The sequence below is a fragment of the Pinus tabuliformis genome, chromosome 7, assembly GCF_031772625.1.
Source record: "Pinus tabuliformis cultivar Carrire ecotype Pingquan chromosome 7, CPIR1, whole genome shotgun sequence".
Taxonomy (NCBI): Eukaryota; Viridiplantae; Streptophyta; class Pinopsida; order Pinales; family Pinaceae; genus Pinus; species Pinus tabuliformis.
In genome coordinates this window covers 274238948-274264295 of record NC_142293.1, presented here as the reverse complement: position 1 = coordinate 274264295, position 25348 = coordinate 274238948, and the positions used below count along the sequence as shown (strand labels likewise).

Below are 25348 nucleotides of genomic sequence, written 5' to 3'. Positions count from 1 at the left end.
TAAGGATGGAGGAAATAGATGTAAGTGCTTGTAGAGCACAGGAAAGAGAACACAAAGACATAAAATATAGGGAAAAAAACTTTATTATAAGAGGAATAAGTGACTATGGAAATAATGAAAGCACTCTCAATTTGAAAAGAGACTTTTTGAAAGAGAAATTACATTGGAGAGGGCAAATTTATCAAGCAAGAAGGGTGGGAAAAATATGTGAAGAGAGGCCTCGACCCATAAAATTCATCATGGCAAGTGTGCAAGACAAACACTATCTCTTAAGCAAAAAGAAACTCTTGAAAGCCTCACACTTATTCTTAGAGGAAGATCTAACTAGCAAACAACAAGAGGAGAGAAGTGAAGAAGTGGAGAAAATTAGAGTAGCAAGAAACAAAGGGAAAAGAGCATGGTTGTACAATGGTAAAACAATTATTGCAATGTTTGGATCTCATGACAAAGAAGGGCCACAATTTGGTAGTAAATAAAAAATAGTTAATTCTATAATAGGGAGGAAAACAACATGATCAACCTGGATGAAAAGGGGTGGAGACTCAAATTTGAGTATGGTGTGCCATGCCGCGTAGCAATCAAATCCTACCCAGGTCTACCTAAGTCTAGTTTGTTGGAACTGTAGAGGTTACCCTTGGAGGAGGGGACCTAGGATAGGGCCTATTGCAAAAGGTAGAGACATAATTTGTCTCACAGAAACTCATGAACATGATGGTTGTAAAACTCCTATGTTTGATGGTTATTTGAAATTAGCAGTTTGGAACGAGGCAATAGAAAATGGCAAAGGGTATGGAGGAAAACTGGTTTTAGTGAAAGAAAAAGAAGGTCGTCACATACAGTTTGTGAAAGAAGATACAAATAAACAATATTTATGGTTCAAAATAACAGAGAATGAGAACCACATAAGAATTGCAACATGCTATTTTGCACCTCAAGTCTCAAAAACTTACAAAAATAAGGGGCTAGATAGCAAAGACCCATATGCTTCTTTAAGGCAAGATATTGATGTATATTCTCAGCAGGGAGAAGTTATTTTAGTGGGAGATTTCTATGCTAGAACAAAAAATAAACAAGCTAGTTTTTTTTGTTGCAAAGAGGATCACAATCCTATTTGGCTCATTGAAGAGGAGAATCCCCAATGGTTGATATGTTTAGAAGATGAAAAAGTTAGTAATCATTTTGGAGAGGAGTTGCTTGCGTTGTGTGGTGGTTTCAACTTAATTATCTACAATGGTCTAGATAAATGGAAAAGGTATGAGAAGTTCACTTGCAACACATACAATGGGGCAAGTATTGTTGACTACGTTATTTGTTCACAAAGCTTGATAGAGGAAAGATGAAGTTAAGATTGGACAACATATGTGGGGCTTAAAATCAGACCATAACCTAATGTATATAAAGTTATCTTGGTTAGAAGAAAGACAACATAGGAGGAAAATCTAATGTTCTCGATAATCAATATCAAGGGACAAAAATCTTCTAACACAAGAAAATTGCACTATCTTCAAAATAATGTTGTAAAGATCAATTTAGAAGGGCAAGAGTGGTTCCCAAAGCCTCAATAGTCATGAGTTAACAAATATAATTCAGAGTTCAATTGAGAAGCGCAAAAAATAGGAAATCTGAATCAAATAGTTTTCTTGTAAATGCTTGGTTTGATGATGAATGCAAAATGGCAAGGAAAACCCTGAAAAAGGTAGGCGAGGAGAAGATGAATGTAAAGTTATATAAGCAAATTTTAAAAAAGAAAAAAAATGAGTTCATGCAAACAAGGCGAGAAGAGTTAATATATCTAGGCAAGAATCACCCAAAGCATTTTTGGCAGAAACTTCAACCAAGGAAGAAGCAAATTGAAAATAATATTACAACCAATCAATGGTTTGACTATCAAAGACAACTCTATGAGAAAGAATCAGGAGAGGAGCCTCCTCCAAGGATCAACACAACTACACAACTTTTCACATTATAGGAAGTAGAGAAATGAATTAAGAAGTTGAAAATAGGAAAGGCAAAGGACTTGGTGGAGCTTCAAACAAAATATCTAAAGTGGGGAATGAGCATTCTTGCACCACACATCATGGAAATATTCAACAACGTCATTCAACAAGGATTCCCAAGAGATTGGACAACTAATCTAGCAATACCCCTTTTTAAAAGTGGAGACATTAATAATCCTTCCAACTATAGAACCATTATGATCAATCCTTTCTTTGCAAAAACTCTTCAGCAGCATGGTGGAAAATAGAATCAGTAAGTGGGCGAAAGTCAAAGAAAAGATGATAAAAGGGAAAGCAGGTTTTAGGCCGAAACATGTTACAGTAGATCATGGTATCATGTTGAGACACATTATTGAAAAGGTTTGGGAGGACAAAGAAGAAGTATTTTGCTGCTTTGTTGACTTCAAAAAGGAATTTGACATGGTCCCTAGAGATAAGTTGTGGAGTAGAATGGAAGAACTTGAAATTCCTTTTCATTATAAAGTTGTTGTCCATAGACTTTATGAATAGGTGAAAGTCAAAATTAGAAATTCATCAGGCATTTCAGAAAGCTTTAGAAGTGGCATCTGAGTCAAGCAAGGCTACTCTTTATCCCCTACTCTTTTTGGTTTATATATTGATAAATTGGAAGAGTGGCTAAATCTGCAAGGTGGGGATGGTGTTCGGTTGGGGGAGTTTGTGATAAATCTTCTTTTATATGTTGATGAACTTGTGTTGATTGCTAAATCGGTCCAGGGATTGCAGATGCACCTATATGCCCTTGAGCAATTTGTAAAGCAGTGAGGATGCAAGTCAATACCAACAAGACCAAAATAATGATTTTCTCAAATAAAAAGAAGCAGAGCCAACATACGTTCTTATTTAAAGGCAACATTCTTGAAGAAGTAAATGAATACAAGTACCCCAAGATTGATTTCAACAAGAAGCTTAATTGGGAGCATTGCAGAAAGAAGAGAATTTTAGGAGGGTGGAAAGCATTATATGCTCTTCAAAACAGATGTAGAGAGGCAGAATTATAGGACTGGAAAACAATTAAAGTGCTTTTTGGGCTCCTAGTTTGTCCAGTGATATTAAATGGGTGTGAATTGCGGGCTAGCAACATCCCTATTTCAAAATGGAAGCAAATTGAAAAAATCCAAAAACGCTTGATCATGAGCAAGTTTAAAATAAAAAGTTCAATTTCTTATGAGATAATGTTGAGTGAAACAGGAGCAACTTCCAAAATCTTCTAACACAAGAAAATTGCACTATCTTCAAAACAATGTTGGAAAGATCAATTTAGAAGGGGAAGAGTGGTTCCCAAAGCCTCAATAGTCATGAGTTAACAAATATAATTTAGAGTTCAATTGAGAAGCGCAAAAAATAGGAAATCTGAATCAAATAGTTTTCTTGTAAATGCTTGGTTTGATGATGAATGCAAAATGGCAAGGAAAACCCTGAAAAAGGCAGGCGAGGAGAAGATGAATGTAAAGTTATATAAGCAAATTTTAAAAAAGAAAAAAAATGAGTTCATGCAAACAAGGCGAGAAGAGTTAATATATCTAGGCAAGAATCACCCAAAGTATTTTTGGCAGAAACTTCAACCAAGGAAGAAGCAAATTGAAAATAATATTACAACCAATCAATGGTTTGACTATCAAAGACAACTCTATGAGAAAGAATCAGAAGAGGAGCCTCCTCCAAGGATCAACACAACTACACAACTTTTCACATTATAGGAAGTAGAGAAATGAATTAAGAAGTTGAAAATAGGAAAGGCAAAGGACTTGGTGGAGCTTCAAACAAAATATCTAAAGTGGGGAATGAGCATTCTTGCACCACACATCATGGAAATATTCAACAACGTCATTCAACAAGGATTCCCAAGAGATTGGACAACTAGTCTGGCAATACCCCTTTTTAAAAGTGGAGACATTAATAATCCTTCCAACTATAGAACCATTATGATCAATCCTTTCTTTGCAAAAACTCTTCAGCAGCATGGTGGAAAATAGAATCAGTAAGTGGGCGAAAGTCAAAGAAAAGATGACAAAAGGGAAAGTAGGTTTTAGGCTGAAACATGTTACAGTAGATCATGGTATCATGTTGAGACACATTATTGAAAAGGTTTGGGAGGACAAAGAAGACGTATTTTTCTGCTTTGTTGACTTCAAAAAGGAATTTGACATGGTCCTAGAGATAAGTTGTGGAGTAGAATGGAAGAAGTTGAAATTCCTTTTCATTATAAAGTTGTTGTCTATAGACTTTATGAAGAGGTGAAAGTCAAAATTAGAAATTCATCAGGCATTTCAGAAAGCTTTAGAAGTGGCATCTGAGTCAAGCAAGGCTACTCTTTATCCCCTACTCTTTTTGGTTTATATATTGATAAATTGGAAGAGTGGCTAAATCTGCAAGGTGGGGATGGTGTTCGGTTGGGGGAGTTTGTGATAAATCTTCTTTTATATGTTGATGAACTTGTGTTGATTGCTAAATAGGTCCAGGGATTGCAGATGCACCTATATGCCCTTGAGCAATTTGTAAAGCAGTGAGGATGCAAGTCAATACCAACAAGACCAAAATAATGATTTTCTCAAATAAAAAGAAGCAGAGCCAACATACGTTCTTATTTAAAGGCAACATTCTTGAAGAAGTAAATGAATACAAGTACCCCAGGATTGATTTCAACAAGAAGCTTAATTGGGAGCATTGCAGAAAGAAGAGAATTTTAGGAGGGTGGAAAGCATTATATGCTCTTCAAAACAGATGTAGAGAGGCAGAATTATAGGACCGGAAAACAATTAGAGTGCTTTTTGGGCTCCTAGTTTGTCCAATGATATTAAATGGGCGTGAATTGCAGGCTAGCAACATCCCTATTTCAAAATGGAAGCAAATTGAAAAAATCCAAAAACGCTTGATCATGAGCAAGTTTAAAATAAAAAGTTCAATTTCTTATGAGATAATGTTGAGTGAAACAGGCGCAACTTCCATTGAAGCAATTGCTATGGTGTGTCTCATAAGGTATCTTCAGAGAATTGAGCAAATGGGAGAAGGTAGATGGCCTAAAGTTATCTTCAATGAAGGAATGAATGAAAGGAAGAAATCATGGATGAGACAAAGCAACAAATGGATGCAAAAATGGAATATTTATCTCAATGCATGTCCTACAAATAGCAAGGATTTAAAGAGTTATGTTATGGAAAAGTTTTGTAAGCATATATGGGAAAAATAGTTGGGTAGAAAGAAGAAGTACTATGTTCAAGAATTCAACCCCACATGTGATCTCCAACAAAAAGAGTACATTGGAGCTAGAATTTCATGGAGAGCAAAGATTCTTGTCGCTCAATTAAGAACTTACTCACATCAACTACGGTGCGAAACGGATTGGTGGAAAAGACCTAAAGAAGCTTGGAAAGAGCGAGTGTGTACTTTTTGCATTTTTAGGATAGTGGAATCGGAAAAACATTTCATTTTAGAATGTGATGCTTTCAGAGACACTAGGGACATAGTTACATCAATATATTAACATCGATTCTTTGGTGGTGTCTTTTTAGTGAGGAAACTCTTAAAAAATTAAGCCAGCTCATCATTACTTTGAATGATAAAAAAATTAAATTACAGAAAACAAAAACAAAAAACTAATAATCTCATAGACTATATCTAGTAAATAAACATTAAAATTTCATTTATTTATTTATTTTTACTCTATGTACTCGTTTTCACAATTATTATCTCTAATTAAATTTCATCCTTTCTATCAACTTAGGTTCCTTCATGGTCAAGCGTGCGAAACGGATCTGCTTTACGACCATCTCTCTGTCATTGTCCTCTTTCACCAGAAAAGCATGAACGGCCAACTGTAAATGTCACTTCTTACTTGGAAAAAAAAGCATGAATTGAAAGATGCGGCTTCATTTACTTTTTTGTTTTTACTATCCACAGCTTTTCGTCGGTTGCCTCGCGAATCCGATGAACTCTGATTATACGAAATTGTGTAAAAAAATTAAATCAACAGAATTTTGCCCATGGGAAAATACTTTAAAAAATAATTAAAAAATAATTGAAACTTTAATCTGCAAAAATAAACCATTTAAATGCGACGCCTCAATGTCCAATTAGGCATTATGATTGGAGTTGTCTAGCGATTTTTTGGAGATTCTGGTGACGGAATCTGGCGGAAAAAATTGAGGTTAAATCTTGATTTCTTGCAGTTAAAATGGTTTTTTAACTGCATATTTGGATTCAGCACCGTCGAAAACCCCTGGGACATTGTACATAAACTAGCTATGACCGGAAAAACCAGCGAAAAAAACTTTCAAAAAGTCACGTTATAGACAACTCCATTATGCATGGTAGTAATAATAGCTTTGCCATCCTACATCAAACCCTATTGGTCTCACCCAACCATTGCCATCATACATCTATTTATATCCATTACCACACCATGTAAGAACATCCTCATTCTCATCCCCACTGCACCTTCTTCCTCATCTTCCCTTATCCATTCTGTCGCCTCTACCTCGGCCTTCTACTTGAGATGGATTCCCAGCTTTTCCTGAACAAGGAGGACCGAGACATCCTAATTTGTGAGGTAGGAGAAGGCGCTATTGAAACCGCCTCTGCTTTGATCGACATTTCTCTTCCATGAATTGGTGGTTGAATGATCATCTCCACCTCTCAAGCCTTCTGATCCTTGTTGGACCGACAGACAAAAATGGAGTCCATGCTCAAGCCCTTCCCATCCATGAATGGATATCACCAAGAATCGCTCGCCGACGGACCAATATTTTCAACCCCAGCTGTTCTGTGAGTGATAACGCCAGCTATTGATCAATCGATGGGTCAGTGGAGGGCAACTTTCTTTGAACTTATGTTATCGAGCAGACTTCATTTTTAACCTATGCATTAAGTGCTGAAGCCGAAGTTCCTGCAAATATTTGGAGATTGAAGGCTCTCTAAACCCTGACGCACTTGTTTGTAGAAGATTGGAACAGACAAGAAAGTCAGGAATTAAAATGGGTATAGTGGGAACTTGGTTGGAGATGAAACCCTTATGGTTGTGATACATGCAAGTGTTACGCGATTTGATAGAGGATTTTCTTCAGGACATGAAGAAGCTACAAAGTTTCAAGATTGGAACAGGGCAGGAATGTCAGAAATTAAATTAGGCATAATTGAACGTGGTTGGAGATGAGGCCCTCAGTTACGCATATATGGACATGAAGAAACGACAAAGTTTCATGATGGCTCACAGCTGTAAGTCTGCGCAATTTTAAATTTCAACATCTTCAAAGGTAAAATTACATCCAACTGCGAGAAACCTTGGAATTCCACGAGGATTCCAAACGGCAAAAGTCCTATTATAGTCCTTGGGAAATCCAAGGTTGGTTGAGTTGTTTAATTTGATGGACTTGAATACAAAGAGTACCAGCAGGCAAGTGGATTGCATAAGTTGGCTTTGCAAAACCTATTAAACCTATACATGTTAGGGAGTATTATAGGTCTCATTACCATGAATAATGAGTTGTGGAATGAACTTCGTGTCTCGATGATATATGGTTGTGGAAAGATTTCCTACGGGCATGGAAACCTTACCCAATTTCAGTGTTCTGTTTGGAAAAATAGAAAGGCGGGAAACAATAAATTGGGAAGAAAATAACAATTTTTCATTTGGAGAAAGATAATGTAAAAAGGTAAGCAATTGTATTTTTTTATATCATAAATTTCATCCATTTTTGTTTTAAATGTAACGTTGATTAATTTTTTTTGGTTATTCATGAGAATTAAAAAAAAGTACATTCTTTCTGCTGATATCTGATTTTTCATCTGTGTACTGGGAGTAGCGTCCTATTCTGTTGTAATGTTGATTAAATGTGAGTGTATAAGATGAGTAATGTAAACTCTTGGTTAACAGTTGTTGCAGAGGAAACCAAGGTGGCATTAATGGAGATAAAGAAGAGGAGCCACATTCCTAGGAAGGAGATCCTAGTGGCAGACAAACTTGAATAGCACTGCCTTACATTTTGGGGAACTTGAGGATTTCTCATTAAGACCTGCTGAAGAGGTATTTAATATTTGTAATGCTAATAGTCCTTTGTGAAGATACTTCGTATACTACAAAGAAAGCAATATGTACAAATAGAACTACATATGTACCAGAAATGAGATTGTACGATATTTTCATATAGCTACAATCTTTTATGATGATACAATTAGTAAGTTGGCCTTGTGACAGACGCATAACACTATTATTGTGAATTTCTTTCGTCTTGGAATATCGTTTCAACTTCATTTTATAGGGATAATGCATGTTGTTCACTGCCAAAGAGTTTAAATTTTCTTGATTGAAAAGTATATCTTGTATAATCCTACAGGCAGATGTTTACAGTGGCAGAACAAGGGCAATAATGTGCTGCTTTTCTGTCAAGCATGGATGTTAGATCTGATATAAAATTATCTTTCAGAGTTTGAGATATGACCTACATGCATGATCTGTTAGCAAACTTCTTGATTGCATAAATATAGCTTTCAATATTGCTGATGGGAGTTGCAGTCTTTCTTAATTGCATGAAGGTTGATTGGACTGGCATTTAATCGTTATCCATCTAGCAGTGTTTATAATAACATTTTATGTATTGCATGATCATATTATATTTCTGAAAAGTTCTACTTCTGTCAGGGATAATGTTTGCTAGGCTCTGGAAAGGATAACAATAGGGATCTGAGTGGTTAGGTGTTAAGATTCGAAAAGGGCGTGATTATCTATTGGCATAGAAAATTAAGACACCTAGAATAAGTTATCAAGCAAACACAAACTGACGATGCTGAAAAACCAAATAGATACTATGAACTCAATCCTGCCGAAAATATGTATGGAAATTAGCCACTTGCCAATATTAGCCACTAAAATTTTTGCTATGCAAGGTAGAAATTTCAATAAAAAGTCCAAGTGGCAAGTTGTGGTCTTAGCCATTAGCTAATAGGCAGGTTGTATTAGCTGAAATGGATTATTCCCAATAACTGTACATGGCTCTCCTTGATGTTAATATCTACAATGGAAACACTTGTTTGATATAGTGCTATAACTGGCTCATCTAGCATCCCAATAACTGCACATGGTTCTCCTTGATATTAATATCTACATTAAAAACACTTGTTTGATATAGTGCCATAATTGCCTCACATACCATCCCTGCAAAACGAAACAAGAATGAAACTCAAGAGATGAAGTTGAAAACTAAAAACACCTTAAGAAAATCCAAATGAGAAACCTGAGAGACTGATAGGGAGAGTTGTGTGGCATGAACAATTTCCACTTGGCATCCAAACTCTGCCTTCTCCTAGGCACTTTTGTGAAGTAGTGTAAGATTAAGACAAATACCATGCCAATTATAACTGCAAAACATAGATAATTTGCTTAACCTAATCTGGCTAACTGTGATCCAGATCTAGTTTGACCTTCAATCATCCTTAGTATGTTGCATCCCTGATTGCATGGACAACATATTCCTGCCATTTCCATGCTTATCTTATGCGCTCTACCTTTACAGTCCTAATATCCATGCCAAAGTATTCCATTTATCTGGCAGTTGATGTTATTTTAGTATTTTATATTTCTTCCCACTTAATGTTATTTCATTCTTCTATGTCGTTGTTTTTGCCAACTCGTAGACTCTTGCTCTCTTGCAGAGAGCAAAAGCAAAAGGCAATGCAGTTGTAGAAAGATTATCTTTCTGTTTTTTAACTATTTACAGGCAACTGATTAAAAGAGTCGAGTTAAATTCTCCTATCCATTCATTATTGCATCCTATTATTTCCTTTTTACGGCTTTTTCTGTTGTCCATTGGATGTTGTTTAATTGTTGTTCTGCTACTACTACTGTCAATTTAAGACATTTTAATCGAATTGACTTCACAGTGGATCTGTCGCAGATTATTCGGTCAGGGTTTGTATATACTTGTTAATGCCTTAGCTTATATGATTTACATCTCTATTTCACAACTATTAACAAAATTCTCTAACCCTGATTCCTTCCGGTTGCCTTGCCTCTTCTTGAAGTTATAGTTATTTTTTCCATTTTAAAAGGGTAAATAACATGGAAGAAAGGGAATATAAAGAAAGGAATTTGAATAGACAAAATAGCAAATTTAATGTGAATGTGCCAAATAGTGAAACAATTTTCAGACATATTATATCTGTTATGAGAAATATTTAATCAGGAGCCTCTGTTAGCATTGAAAATATGGTGTGAAAACTCCAATACAAAGGCAATTAGGGCATTTCCTGTAATCAGATCCCGGGGCATCTGCAAATCAAAAAATTGTAGTATTTTTTTGAATAAACTCATTCCTACACTCTAGTGTGTTACTCAAGGTTTCATCATCTGCAAAGCAAAAAATTATGGTTTTTTTTGAATAAACTCATTCCTACACTCGAGTGTGTTACTCGAGGTTTCATCATTCAACATTTTTTTGAAGAAACAGAGTAAGGATAAAGTTCGAAAACAGATTGGCCGGGGGAGGATTGACAACTCAGGTGCTGGGCCTATTTTGATGGACAAAGGGACCCTGGACACTATGGAGCTGGTGGGTAGTCACACCGGGGAGATGATTTTTTCTTCAATTTCAAAGAAGGGCTGGACCTAGAACTATCAACCTTCTTGAGTTAATCGCTTTGACAAAATAGTTGAAAGATTGCAATTGTTTCGAGACTCACCTCTGCTTATTAAATGTGTGAAGGAGGAGTTCATTATGAAACATTTCTTTTTATAGCCTGTGTTAGATGAGATTCTAAATTTGTCCCAAGCTTTTGATAGGATCTTTTTCACCATGTGTATATGTAGAGGATGATAGAAATTTAAAGAGAGCAGTGAGAGACAATGATTGCACATAACACGAATCAACCATACATGCTGTTTTATTATTGATCATAATGGTTACAATATATAGCATTTAACAAACTGACTTCGACACCTATAGATCATGACTATAACTCATTATATAGGAATCAACACTTTCTAGACTGATGCCTAGGGACTCACAATGACACCTACACATGACATGGAAGCATTACTCCCAACACACTCCTTTAATGCTTACATTAAAAACACATATCACAACAACAATATGATATATGTCTGATTGGTCTTCATCAACACTCACATCCACTTTGGAATCTTGCAAACACTGCGCTTTCATCACTACATCTTCGAGCTGTCACTTGACCTCCATTTAAAACATAACTGCTTTAGACCATCTTTGATGTACTTTGTCGAATTGATGCTTCCGGACCTCCTGAAACACGATGGGTCAGTGTCGATATTGAACCATCCTATGGACACACCTCCATCTGTTGAACACATGGTCTTCCGTTGTATTCCCCAGTTATCTAGGAAGGCAGTCTGAGTACTGAATGTATTCAGAAGTCAATTATACAAGATGACCTCTTAAACACATAATCAAATTAACCTATAAGTTGATGTTCCTGGCTCCACATGACGCCACCAACTTATAACAAATTATACATAATCAAATTAGTGATATGTTCTTGTGTCACCGTATGCATCAAGAACCACCAATTTGAAAATATATTAATATGTTCTATAATTGATTCTTCATTTGATTTTTCACATTGTAATATTTGCATATTACAAATAAAACTAAATAAGCAAGACACCAATATTTTATTATTTCAAATCTGAATGAGAAACACCAATTTTGGGTAGCTGTTTCGCTAGTCCTTCTCTTCTCCCTTTCATTTTTCAACCGGCCCAATGCACATGATCATTCAGAAAATGGATAGTGGTAGGGTTTTCAACAATGATCATAAGGGCATCGTCAGGTATACAAATTAAAGAGGGGTCCCAGATACCCACATTGGTTCCTTTGGGTAGTGCATCTCTATTTGCGTCGATGAATTAGGCACATTGTGAATGTGCAACCTGACAGCAAAGGCATCTTGTAAGCAAGACACTGACCATCACAATCATGATGCTGACCACAGTGATCACACTGACCATCTTGTAGGCATCAGTGCAGAGGGTTCCATAGAGCGCACAGCTGCGTTGGTCTCCGTCAATCTCCAACTTTTTGAACAAAGATCCATGCAACTCTGCCACGATGATACAACAACCATAACGCCAGAAACATAACTTTAGGCACAATTACACACAAACTCTAATGCAGGCTCCCCAACACACAACTCCAGCCACCACACTTTTGCTCCACCACACAATCTTAAGATAATGAAAACGTATTTATGAATATAAACATCCTCTATTTATATAGTTGATATTTATGAATATAAACATCCTCCATTTATATAGTTGATTATCAACTAAATTGATAATCTATACACTAAATATACACTAAATATTAGTCTAGTGTAAGTAATTTGGGAAGGTTGTATTAGTGGACATTACTAATGGCTTATTAATTCTTATGTTAGCGCACATGGAACATATTTTTGTATTTTGGTTAGATTTCTGTTGAGAATATTATAATACATGCGGTTATTTATTACTCATTTTTGATACTATTAAGTACAAACTTTTTTATGCTTCATACTCTTATAAGGTTTTGGGTGTTTTTTTTAAGAATGTAATTTTTGTTTCTCTTTAATAAAATTATTATTATTATTTTTAATATATTGCAAAAAAGACATTTATAATAATAGTAATAATTTTTTAAATCATGGTCAACAAGAAAGAGAAGTTAAACAACATATATCACAATTTAATGAATAATTATGATCCCTGAAACATGATGCATGTAAACCTTAGAGATTTATCTAAAAGAGACTTGGATCTCTTATATGATAATCAAGAGGTCTCACAATCTTGTTATTTTCTGAATCTGTAAACAGATTTATTCACAAGAAAAATGACACACAAATATATCCTAGTACACAACATTTACATGATAAAACCTTGACTATTTGTGAAGGAAACATTCATGGGCAAGGCAAATAGGATTATATTGCAACATAATTATTACAATCAAGCTTACTCGCTCAACCCCCTCATCTCTCAGAATCAACATATGAAGTAGGCATTGTTACAATAGTTTGGTAATTGTCTTTTGGTTCATAGACTACCTCCATTAAAAAAAAGCACAAGAATATTTACATCAGTGAATTAGTTTTACATTTCCATTTTCTTTTAATGGTTGTTGTCATATTCTAATAATCTCCACTTTAACAAAATGGTACTTTATATCAATATGTTTGGTCTTGCTATGATAAACTAGATTTGTAGCCAAATGGAGAACATTTTGACTATCATAGAATATAATTATGCTATTATGCACTTTCTTGAGTTCAGCGAGAAGACCTCTCAACCAAATTGCCACTTTGCAAGCACGTGAGACAACAATGTACTTTGCCTTTGTGGTGGATAAAGCAACTATTTCTTAACGCTTAGACATCCAACTAATGGACCCCCTTGTAAGAGTAAACACATGTTGAAGTAGACCTCCTCTTATCCAAATCACTTGCAAAATCTGAATCAACATATTCTATATAATCATTATAACCATTAAAGTTGATACATCATTGGTGCCTCTAATGTATTGAAGCACCAATTTCACTGCATTGTAATGCTCTTTTCCTAGAGTTGCCATGAACCTATTGACAACGCCCACTACATGTTGAAAATGACATCAAGAAAGATTCTAATTTAATTTTCCCTTGAATTAAATTAGAATAAAACTGTAATTCCACATCTCATGACAACTTGTACGAGTTAACTAAGTTAATTAGACTTACTTGGTTTAGTTAATTCGAGTTGAGGGCCTAACTTGAATCATTTAGAGTGTCTCCTACATTATAGGAGCCTTGGTTGAGTTTATTTTGAGTTGTAATTAATTAACTTAGTTTATCTGAGTTAAAGTCAGTTTAACTAGTTCGAACTGATGGAGGAACTAGTGAGAGGTCAAAGAGTGGAACTTGGACTCGAGCAACATCTAGTGATCAGTCATATACATGATGATTCACTAATAAATAATCCATGCATGTCAGTTCTGAGAAAGACCCAGTTGAGATTGGAGTTCAAGGGCAATGTACTATCAGTTGTATAATCATCCAAATTGTACAGGTGGTGCATGCAGTCAGAGGAAGGTCTTAGATGAATTACGTATTTGTGGTTGGGAATTTCCCTAATTAATAGGGCCTAATTACCCATGGAAACAACACAAGGAAATAGCGATCCTCATAAGCAAAAAATTGGTTAAGTATTGGCCTAGGCTTGTCTAGGAAGCAATGAGACAAATAGAGACAGTGCTGAGGTTTTTTAGTCTTGAGAAAAACATTGTAATCTTCTCATATTTTTTGGCTAATGCAATATACAGATAACAGGGTTTGTAGTTGTGGCTTTCCTTAGGAAATCATTGTATAATGTGTGATTGAAATTCTCTCTTATATGCTATGTGATTTCATGACCGTAGTTGGTTACCGCAATTGGTAGAGTAGATTCAAGTCTATTGTTTTAGCATATTACAATTAGCAATTTGAATCTACGTGGATTTTCTACATGGTATCGGAGTAGGAATCACAACATAAGAGAAGACTACGAGTTTTTCTTTGTAGGTGAATCAAATTTGCAGATCCATTCTTCAGGACTAGTAGTAGGATCAGGATGTCTTTCTCTGGATTGAGACTTGAGAATGCCCTCAAGGGTAGCTCAAATTACATAGCTTGGAAGGACAAGATGGAAGCAATGTTGGAAGACAACGACTTGAAGGAGTTCATAGATAGTGATATTCCTAATCCTGCGCCAACTGATGCTCAAGATCTGGCGACCTGGAAGAAGAATGTAGCAAAGGCAAGAAGAATTCCATTGGAAGGTGTTCGAGATCATATTGTCTCGAACCTCCATGGAAAGGAAACTCCATATGAAATGTGGATGGCCTTAACATATTTGTTTCAGAACAACAGTGTGTGAAAATTCCTTAAAGTTGGGAATTCCTATTGCAACACTGATGATATTTCTTCTACTTGTTATATTTACATGAACAAGTTATTTGCAGTTTCCTACGACAAACATCGAAATACATACACTGCAGTCTACGCCATTTAAATAATATGCCGAAACAATAGATTGAACAATAGAGAAAGATACAACACAAATGACAGTTGTTTTTGCACAAATGTCCCCAGAAAAACCCAATGAGGGAAAATCAGTGAAGCAAATCTGAGGGATTTTATTATTAAGTTGAAGTATTTCTGAATACAACTATTGGATGCCTTCCCGACAATCTAGTTACAAAGAATATCACTCGGCAGAAGAAATTAGTGAGATTACCTCACTCTACACTGCATGTACTGGCTGATCTGACAGCTAAACGAACGAGTCATTGGCTACTTCTGCACTACCCCTACGTGGGCTCTATGTCAGCCTCTAAGGCACTACGTCAGCCTCTAAGGCACTACGTCACCTCTGATGGGAATCGATTTTCCCTCTAGAGCTGATTCCATCCCTCCCGACTCAGAATATCCAAAGCAAATCTGAGGGATTTTATTATTAAATTGAAGTATTTCTGAATACAACTATTGGATGCCTTTCTAACAATCTAGTTACAAAGAATATCACTCGGCAGAAGAAATTAGTGAGATTACCTCACTCTACACAGCATGTCCCAGCTAATTCGACAGCTAAACGAACGAGTCCTTGGCTACTTCTGCACTACCCCTGTGTGGGCTCTATGTCAGCCTCTAAGGCACTACGTCACCTCTGATGGGAATCGAGTTTCCCTCTGGCGCTGATTCCATCCCTCCCGACTCAGAGTATCCAACTCCCCAGATAATTTCAAACTTCTGCGTAGGAGGCTCGCGCTGCTTTGCGTGGGCCCTGCGTGAGCCCTTCCTAGCTCTGCGTCACCCTCTTTTGCCTCTGTGCTACCTCCTTTGTGTGTCTTTTTGCCTCTCTGCTGAGTATCCTTGGCTTCAGAGAAGATCCTCCAACCAAAACTCTCTCTGCCCCTCTTTGTGTGATCACTACAAATCACTGCACTGCCTCTAGCTTCAACAATTCGATCTGATTGATCAACTCTCTGTGTGTCTTCCAAATTATCGTCAAGCCTCCTTAAATAATCTCCTCATTGACATTCAATGACCCATATTAGAAGCTAATCAATGACTAAGATCATTTCTGCTTGTTCCTCATCTTCTTCTAGAATTTACGCCCACAATTAGATTAATACCCATTAATTATTTAATTTACTAAGTTTAAACTTAGGGACCCATTAAAAATAATTAATTATTTTAATAAAACTGTCTTCGGGTGGAATTTCCCAAAATGCTTTCTGGGTTCTTTGGAATAGATGTGCCTAAGCCTCCCTACAAAATTTGAGACTTAGATCACATCCAATGCTACTAGAAATCAACACTCCCTCTTAGTGAGGAATGTGCTCTAGCAATGCCTCCCACTGAAGCATCACCTTGACTTCATAGCATCATCCTCTGCACTGATAATGTTTGACATGTTGTCCACCAACTACTATGCTGCCGCTGACACTGCCATTGTCAACACTGCATCTGTACTACAACTCCCTCTGAATTTCTGCATCTGTGCTGTTGCTAACACTGCCACTCCCAACTGTCTCTACATTGCAAATTGTTGCTGCTACTGCATCAACAAAGGAAAACATCCCAAATTACTGAATAAGTGTTCAACATAGATGCATCTCGATGCTGGAGATCTGACTACTATTAGTCCCACAGTATCCCTTTGAAGCCATTGCGCTGCTGCTGCTACTACACTATGCCTCCATGCACTATTGCAACTCTGCACTACACTACTCAGACTTGGCGTTCTAACCATTGCATCTGCCGCTCCAACACTCCTCTGCACCATCTAACACTGGTCCATCCTACTACTTTTGATCTAGGCTCTCGTAGCAAGGAATTGATTCAAGAGGTGGGATCCTCAAGGATCCTCCCCATATGTAGCTCTTTCGAACTACAACTCTAAATTAGCCCACCTCCCTCCTAGAGGTATCTCGGTTGTCATGGCAAAATCCTCCTCCTCGATCTTCGCGAGTGTAGCCTTCGGATCGTGCTTTTCATCTTTGTCCTTCTTTATGAGAGGACAGTGTGTTGCGTAGTGATCCATTTCACCACACCTAAAGAATTTGATCTTCGAGACGTCCTTCTTCCGCCTCTGCTGCTCTTGCTACCCCTTAGATGCAAGGGCTGCATTTTCTTCCTCCTCTTTAGGCTTTGATCCACCGCTGCTGCTTCCGTCAAGCTTACACTTGACCAAGTCTCTCCTCTTTCTTAAGAGTTGCCCACATCTCATCCCAATTTGGCAAAGTCGCCCTGCCCAAGATACTTTGGACAAAGACTTGCCACTCTTCTGAGACTGAATTTAGGGCCAGTCTAACCAACTTGGGCCCTTGAGGTGTAGACCCCACAACTGCTAACTCGTCCTGGGTCTCTTGAATCTTCGTGAGGAACAAATATATGTGCTCCCCCTTATGCATTTGCGTTGATCTCAGTTTCTGCTCTAAATACATCTTCCGCTGCTCGGAAGATCTTTGATACAGCGTTGCCAAGGCATCCCACATCTCCTTAACAGTCCCTCTGTTAGCGATGTGACAAACCACGTGATCCTTTACTCCATCCAGGATCATCCTCTTGGCCTTCGCCATTTCTTCCTGGTACTTCTTCAGCAGATCTGCATCTGCAGGCACAACCACCACGCTGTCGACATAGGTCTTGAGAGAATGCTCATCTAGAAGGAATGCCATCTTTGCCTTCCAGATGACATAGTTGGATGCCCCATCCAACTTGTCTCAATCTCTCAGCCCATTGGTTGCCATCTCTGCCACAAAAATGTGGAACTGTTCCTCTCTACTTCCTACTGCTGCCGCTCATCCAATAAGAAAACGGACTTCTTGGCGGGAAGTCTATTGAGGAAAATTCCCTCAATGTGCTTCTCTCTCTCTTCTGACATCTTTCTGCCCAACAAAAAAATGGCCTGTAGAAAAACTGCGTCTCACCATCTCTTCCTCATGCCGAGGCTTCAACATTGCTCCCTCTCCCTCAGAAAAATTTCCACTGGAAGCCCTTCCTCTCTGTCGACTCACTCAAAGGGAGACTGCCTTGAAATTCAGCCCTCTGACTTGGACTGCGCAAACCCCTCTGGGGATTCGAACTACTGCCTCCTGCAACTATTTCAATCTCCTTTTTTGTTTAGCGCTGAGTTCTCTGGCACTATTCTTCTTGCATCACATGCACTGCTCTGATACCATGTGAAAATTCCTTAAACTTGAGAATTCATACTGCAACACCGATGACATTTCTTCTACTTGTTAGATTTACATGAAAAAGTTATTTGTAGTTTCCTACGACAAACATCGAATTACATACACTGCAGCGTACACCATTTAAATAATATGCCGAAACAAGAGACTGAACAATAGAGAAAGATACAATGCAAATGACAGTTGTTTTTGGACAAATGTCCTCGGAAAACCCAATGCGGGAAAACCGGTGCAACAGATCTGAGGGTTTTTATTATTACGCTGGAGTATTTCTGAATACAACTGTTGGATACCTTCCCTGCAATTCAGTTACAGAGAATATCACTCGACAAAAAGAAATTAGTGAGATTACCTAACTCTACATTGCAAGTCCCAAATGATCCGATAGTGGAACCAACGAGCAAGGAAAATTTTAAGAACTACCCTAAATTTATATGTATAATAAATGGGCGAATCCCCATGATACATAGGAAAAATGGAAGGCGATTTTATCAATAATATAATATGTATTAAAAAATTTGGCGAATCTCACCAAATTATATTATCTTGTAAAATCATGGCAAATCTTTCACCAAACTATAAAATCTTGTAAGAGCTTAGCGAATCCTTCATTGAATAATAAAAATTTGTAAAGTCTTAGTGATTCTTTTACTAAGTTATAAAACATTGTGAAGTCTTGGCGAATTTTTGATAAAGTATAAAACCATATATGATAATAGGAAAACATATTCATTAAATTGTAATATACTAACTTACATGTTCGGAAAAAAGAAACATAATTTGTTCTTCCTATAAACAATGTTGCAAGCTTCAGTGGGCGTGTTTGTCAAGGTTCTCACTGCACACTCTTGCATATCCCTCTATCAGTTTTGATAATATTCCACCAAAAATTTCTTGTATGTGTTGATTTTGACTACCACTTCTGTCGAAGTAGGAGAGATTAATCTTTTCTCTACCACTTCTGTCAAGCTATGAGAGATTAATGTTTTCACAAATCATGACATAAAAACACCAATTGAGTCTAAATATTTTGTTTACTAAAAAGACATAGGGACTTTCTATTATTGAGAACTTTAGATTACATAACTCCAACGTTGCATATAGCATGTGCATATGTAAAGACAATCTTCTGTGAGAACATGAATGCACGTTGCATATAGCATGTGAATATGTAAAGACAATCTTCTGCGAGAATATGAATGCTTTTCTAGAAAATGGTAGGACACCTCAAAATTCAAACAAATACAAAGAAAGGTATAGAGTCACAGAGCTCCATTCTCAACGATATAGTGCAACCATGTAGTTATGCATGTATGAAATGCATATAGTACACAACATGTGGCTCAAAATCAACATAATCCGAAGAATCTGAATCCACGGGTGGCATCAAATAAGTTGTTATTAATTTTGACACCAAACAACTATAAGAGGAATTCTATGGAGATTCTTCAGAAAGCCAGGAGCTTGACTTTCTCCAATTGCTATTATCTATTGGTCGATGTCTACCATCCTATCAAGTTTCTTTTTGAATTCTAGATTCTCAACATCCAAGACAACAAGAAAAATCCTTGTTGTAGTTTGGTTTGTCTGCATCAGTCAGAAAAATACATTTCTAAAATCCCTCCCACACAAAACATCACTACAACTCAATTATAAACACACAAAATGGCTTCTAAGTATTGTGATATATATGAAACTTCTAACCCACTTTGGTGATAATTTGCATATCGAACTCTTTGTGTTCAGTCCAATGCCTTCTTAAAATGATCTTTTGAGTTCCTAAAGTATCTGAGGGATCTATTAAATGTCTTATTCCTCTCTTTGTGATTGGAAATAAGTGTTGGTATTATAAGGCATTGTACTTTGTTCTTTGGACTAATATATTTTTTACAATCCCTAGAAATCAAATTTGAATACTTTTCTTGCAGTTTTGCAGTGGATCTGTTAGGACTAAATTCTTTATTTTCAAGGAAAAAATTGCAAGGAAACTCAAGGGATGCTTCCCGACATTCATGAATGGAACTCCCAGTAAAACCATCCACATAGACTAGTGCACCTAACCCAATGGGACCCAAACCAGGTGTCTACCGACATGGAACTAACTAATGACCAAAAACATTGGAAACAACCAGTTGAGCTAACCCCTTGGATTTTGTTAGAATTAAATATAACAACTAGCTACAAAAAAATCTGGAATTTTCCATTTTGATTGCTTTATCAATATTTGCCAAAGTTCACTCTGATTTATTTTTATGAGAATATATTTCATCTTACTAGAAGATACTGTTGGTCTGGAGAATGTATACTTATTAATGTCTTGAATTAATATCTCTCAAATGAGAAAATCTTTCTGATTCATCTTATCAGTAAAGTAGACATTGATTCCACAAATGGATCCAAGATTTGAAGTAGGAAAAAGATAATTACAAAAACAAAAATTGAAGTTCATAAATTTTCATGAAATCAATTGTTTCATGAAAACTTGAATCTAGAAAAGATGTACTTCCATTGAACTTAGGATTTCAAATGTATGACCCTCTACAAGATGATTACTAGCAAGGCCCATACCAATACTATAAAAACCAATGCAATACACAACACCATACAAGTCAAAGCAAAGATGTCCATCAACACCCATAGTCTTTCAACTTTATGTTGATGAACTTGAAGATCTCATTTCAAAGTGATACAGGTAGTTTCCTTCTTTATGGGATTTCCATCGGACGTTTGTTGTGTGGATGACATTGTCCTTTTATCCCACATAATCACAAGAAATCAAAAGCATCTTGACACTTTCATCTCATTCTATGATAGTTATGGCCTTTAGGTCAACCTTGCAAAATCAAATATTCTGGTTTTCAACATGTCTAAGAAGGAGGCATATAAAACTACTCTCACTTATAAATAAGAGGAGGTAGAAATGGTGACATACTACACATACACTATAGTAACATCCTGTAGCCCATCCTTCAGTGTAATCCCAACAACAAAATCAAGGTGGAGTAGAGGATACGAAGGATCATAAATACTATAGAAAAAATGTTCCAGACTGACTTCCAAGATATTTGGGCTTAGATCTTCCTCTTCCATACCTTAGTGACACCTTCTCTCTTTTACAATTTTGAAGCTTGGAACCTATTCCTAAGTGAAACATGATGGCAATACTTGAAAGAGTACTCATTACTATGCTCTTAGAGTATATTCAAGAAAGGAAAACTATCTCACACTTTTAGCCCCTCTGCATTTCCATGATTTTCCATGTTATGACCATGATACATAGGATTTGTTGCATGGAAGACTCCCACTCAAGCCAAAATAGATATCCTTACGACTATCCAATTCTCTATACAACTTTCCAGACAAAGTATCATAAATAATTGGCATGCTAAATCTTCTTCTTTGCTCCAATACTTGAACATTGATATCAAATTTCTTATGGATCAAAGATTTGTTTAAAATACAAGGTGATAGATGTATTTCCCTACTCCTTCATGAGATGCTTCACCTTTGACCATAGGCTCTAAGAGATGGATCTTTCCACATTGTTAATTCTAGGTTCACTACCTATTATTTTTACCTGCGAAATGATTTTTGTCACAAGAATCTTTATGAGCAGATCTACCAGATTTATTAGGTAGGTGGACATTAGAAATCTCATCACATACTTCTTTTCAGCATTGGATGATAAGAGAGATTAGGGTTAATGACATTTTTGGCCTAGGGCTTCCTCCTTGGTGCCCTCTAGACCCTTTCCCAGTTTGATATTTTGGGTTTCTTGGGGTTTTATTCTCCCTCTCTTTTGGCAGTCTTCATATATTCAATTCTTTTGCATTTATTCTTAACAGTCATCAAATAAATTTGTATCTCCAATGACAACTTTAGAAATCCAATGCAATAGAAAAATAGACATTTTCACATTCAAAACTTGAATTTACAGTGAACAATTTAGGAGGAAATAACCTGATGATGAGGACAAACAATACTTCTAGATGCATATCATAAGAAAGTGGGAAAATTTTGGAAAGATGATCCAAGTTTTAGAGAGTAGGAAATGTAGCCCATTCACATATAATATAGAGAAAGTGATTAAATATGAATACATAAAGCAGTACAGTAGATCTGTGGTTGATACCCTATATCAAACATTGTAGATTAAAACAAAAATACACAGAATTCTCCTTTACAAGTGATGTCTCTTTGAGCTTGTTTCAATTGCACCTAACATCAAAATCATACTACCTCCTGTTCACGATTTACAACCAAAATGATGATATCCTGAGACTGCTGATACCAGAAGTGGGAACAGCTTCCAATTTACACAACTACTTTATAGCAATCTGTTAGCACTCATGGCATTAGAGAAATAGGTAGCAAATATTTGCTACAAGGATATTTATATGGATAACAACATCTAGTCATAAAGGTTGAGAGCTTTGAACACCCTCAAAAATGCATATGGCATAAACATTAAACTTTGTAACATCATAAAACACAGGAAGGGAAAAGCAGAGTCAGAATCTGTAACAGATACTTCCCTCTCATATCAATAACAACCTGGAAGAGAGGAAAATTTTGGAGTTAAATGTGAAGAATATCAATAGATCAAATTGTTTTAGACAAATTTCAAAGCCTAAGCTGATTGAGCAATTGAAGTTCCAATCCTCGTTATCTAAGGAACTTGGGTCTAGGTTTTGTGGTAAAATCCTCCGAACAGGTGGACAAGAGAAAACTGGGATAACAGATCGATTTTTAACTACCTCTGCAGTTTGGAGTGGAGAAGGCACCAAATTGGTGTCATCTTAAGAAATCTGAATGAGGCCTTCGACAGGGAGGGGCTAATAAAACTAGTATTGATGTCCTTATTTTCATAGGACTAACCATTGATGAAGTAGACCCACAATATCCAGGTGCTAAAAAGGATGACCCAGGTTGAGGAATAGTTTGTGGCATCCATTATTGTTTCCTTTGCTGCTAATGCCGCCTATGAAAACCCCAGGATTGCATTGAATTAGACCAGGGTAACAAATTGTTAAAAGCAAATGTTGCAACCCACTCTGATACATTGGAAATTCCTAATGTAGGAATTTTGTTATCCCTTGGGATATCACCTTTAATCCATTCCTCTACATCTCTCTAAAGTTCTTTAAATGGGGTGGGCACTTGTTGAGATGCTATTCTATGTATAGTTCTAGCATTTGCACCAGATCTCTTTGCTACAATAGCTTCCCTCCATTTTTGTTGCCTCTATTGTTACTGCTGCTCTTGTTGCCTATGCAGACCCCAGGATTGCATTGATTTAGATCATTGTGACAAATTGGTATAAGAAAATGTTGCAACCCACTCTGATACATTGGAAATGCCCAATGTAGGAATGTTGTCCAATGTTATCCCTTGGGAGATCGCCTTTAAGCCATTCCTTTTCATCTCTCTCATGTTTTGAAAATGGGGTGGTCACTTGGTGAGATGCTCTTCTATGTATAGTTCTAGCATTTGCACCAGCTATGTTTGCTACAATAGCTTCCCTAGAAAATTCTAATGGCAATGGCTCATGCAGAGAGCTCCCAACACAGTCACCAACAAGAGATTTATTAGATGCAATAGCTTCCCTTGAGATAGAGGAGGATGAAGATGAATCATAAAGAGAGTCCAATATATTGCTCTGGAAAAATAGACCTAATTAGGAGCAAAATCCTAGACCCAGACAATGGTAGAGTAGGATGAGGCAACTGCTATTGATAATGATGATTGTGACTAGAACTGAAGCTCAAACAACCTTCTGCGGGAAAATCAAAAGAAACCCATTGTGATGCTCCTCCATCCCGAGGTTGATCATGTAGGTGTTCAACATAATGGATACTACTCTCTCTCTCTGGGTGAGCATCCTCCTCTTCGATGCTGATTGTTGTTGTTTCAACTATCGGGACAATTTTATCTCCTTGGACTATGTTGTGAAAATGCTTTGAAAATAGGGATTTTCTCTTGCTTATCTTTACATTCTTCGTCTGTTGGTGTCTGTGAGAAAAACCCAAGTTGGTGTGCCACTACCATCCCACAAAAAACAATAAAATTAGCATATATAAATTAGAAATACTAATCTATTTAGTAGCAAGGAATAAAAACAAATGGAATACACAATGCCATACAAGTCAAAGCAAATATTTCCATTGTCACCCATACTCTTTCAGCTTTATATTGACGATTTAGAAGATCCCATTTCAAAGTGATACAGGTGGTTGCATTCTCTATGGGATTTCCATCAGAATTTTGCTGTGTGGATGACATTGTCCTTTTATCCCACATAATCATAGGACTCCAAAAGAATCTAGACACTTTCAGCTCATTTTGTGATAGTTATGGCTTTTAGGCCAACCTTGAAAAATCAAATATTTAGGCTTTCAACATGTCTAAGAAGGAGGCATCTAATACTACTATCACCTATAAAGAAGAGGAGGTAAAAATGGTGACATCCTACACTTCAGGCCCATCCTTCAGTGTAATCCCAATAACAAAATCAAGGTGGAGTAGAGGATACGAAGGATCAGAAACACTATAGAAAAAATGTTTCTAGGTCAACTTCCAAGATAGGTCATGTATTCAAGACCCACCTCTTGATGTTTAAGCTCTCAGACCACCAAAAAGCCTCCTCTCTAAAATTTTGTTCCAATCCCTATTTGTTTTCTCTAGCCTCAAAAGGACCAAATTTAAGGAGATAAATTTATCTTGGAAGTTGACCTGGAAACATTAGATGGGTAGTTTTCAGTGGATGGGAGGAGATTTGTGAGTCTGGTCCTATTGCCCTTCCTAGATCCCATGCTGTTGAGTAACCTAAGGTCTTGGCTCGCTTACAAAACTTCAAGATTACATGCTTAGGCATGGTTAAAGGAGTGGATTCAAGAATGACAACACACAGTTTCCTTGGATATTAGCCCGAGGTATGAGAGTCTCAATGTCTGTATAGTGCCTGGACATATAAGATTAGCTACATGCCCTGTTTCCTACATTGGTTTAACTATCAGGCATTTTAGTGGCTAGTCTGTGCATCATTTTGTAATCCCCGGGAGTCATAACAAGGGATTTACTCTCCCGTTGTGAGTTGCTTAACACTCTGCCATATTA

The 25348-nt window shown here is 36.8% G+C and overlaps 1 long non-coding RNA gene and 1 pseudogene across 1 annotated transcript; one reads left to right on the top strand and one right to left on the bottom strand.

Annotated features, from left to right (window-relative positions):
* Positions 1 to 6445: 6445 nt before the first annotated feature.
* LOC149246941 (uncharacterized) lies at positions 6446 to 8291 on the top strand. The gene is made up of 2 exons (XR_016266570.1): positions 6446 to 7666; positions 7888 to 8291. It is a non-coding gene; the product is annotated as an uncharacterized LOC149246941 (long non-coding RNA).
* A 14564-nt stretch (positions 8292 to 22855) lies between these two features.
* LOC149246940 (uncharacterized) overlaps positions 22856 to 25348 on the bottom strand; it is a 62079-nt pseudogene continuing 59586 nt past the window's right edge.